A 1,701-nucleotide genomic window follows, 5' to 3' on the forward strand; every position below is an offset into this window, starting at 1 on the left:
AACTGACCTAAGGACATCACACACATTCATGCCCGAGGCGGGATTAGAACCTGCGACCGTAGGGGTCGCGCGGTTCCAGATTGTAGCACCTAGAACCGCTCGTCCACACTGGCCGGCGTAACGGATGGTGCAGCCGCGTCTCGATCCCTGAGTCAACCGATGGGGACGTTGGCAAGACTACAACCATCTGCACGAACAGTTCGACGACGTTTGTAGCAGCATGGACTATCAGCTCGGAGGCAATGGCTGCTGTTACCCTTGACGCTGCATCACAGTCGGGAACGCCTGCGATGGTGTACTCAACGACGAACCTGGGTGCACGAATGGCAAAACTCCATTTTTTCGGATAAATCCAGGTTCTGTTTACAGCATCATGATGGTCGCATCCGTGTTTGGCGACATCGCGGTGAATGCACATTGGAAGCGTGTATTCGTCATCGCCATACTGGCATATCACCCGGCGTGATAGTATGGGGTGCCATTGGTTACACGTCTCTGTCACCTGTTGATCGCATTCACAGCAGTTTGAACAGTGGCCGTTACATTTCAGATGCGTTACGACCCTTGGCTCTACCCTTCATTCGATCCCTGCGAAACACTACTGGTTTTTCAGGATCTATGCACCCAAATTGCGTGAAAATGTAATCACATGTGAGTTCTAGTATAATATATTTATCCAATGAATACCCGTTTATCATCTGCATTCCTTCTTGGTGTAGCAATTTTAATGGCCAGTAGTGTACATGACGGATCCACCTCGTTTGAAGTAGACAGTTCAACTCACAGGTGTCGAAGAAACGCATAGTAGTCGCTACGTACAGTTCGTGCTGTAAGTACTTATAAAGATCAGCGAGTGGAGAATGGGGAATGTGAGGAGAATCAGAGCGGGCGTTCCTGGAAGACAGAAGACAAGCATGCAGAGGCTTGTGGGCTGGGGCGGCTCTTTCTGCCTCCCTCCCCCCCTCCCGCCCTCCTCCACGACATCCGCTCGACCTCTGCCGACACCTGCTGCCCACCCCAGACAGTAACGGCCGCACTACACGCTTCTGCGCTCACACCAAGGCACCAGGGCCACGCCCTTCCGGACGCCCGCCCGGCACGCACAATGCGTCACGCACAAACTCAGGGCCCTGATTGTTCACCCGGCGCGACTACGTCTACATCTGCAGTAATATTCCGCATGCTTGTGATGCGTGTCGGAGGGCACTTTGTACCACAGCCAATCATTCCCTTTCCTGTTCCACTTGCAAATACAGCGAGAGGAAAATGATTGTCTTCGAAAGCATTCCAGTTTCTCTTATCTTCGAGGTCCTCAAGCAAAATGAACGTTGTTGGCAGTAGAATCGTTCTGCAGTCAGCTTCAAATGCTGGTTCTCTAAATTTTCTCAATGGAAATGAAATGGAAATGAGCGTTTGGTGGTTCAAATGGCTCTGAGCACTATGGGACTCAACTGCTGAGGTCATTAGTCCCCTAGAACTTAGAACTAGTTAAACCTAACTAACCTAAGGACATCACAAACATCCATGCCCGAGGCAGGATTCGAACCTGCGACCGTAGCGGTCTTGCGGTTCCAGACTGCAGCGCCTTTAACCGCACGGCCACTTCGGCCGGCGAGCGTTTGGTGTCATTGGCCGGGAGCCCCTTGTGGGGCAGGTCCGGCCGCCTTGGTGCAGGTCTTATTACCTTCGACGCCACATTGG

Source organism: Schistocerca piceifrons, chromosome 10, assembly GCF_021461385.2.
Source record: "Schistocerca piceifrons isolate TAMUIC-IGC-003096 chromosome 10, iqSchPice1.1, whole genome shotgun sequence".
Lineage (NCBI taxonomy): Eukaryota > Metazoa > Arthropoda > Insecta > Orthoptera > Acrididae > Schistocerca > Schistocerca piceifrons.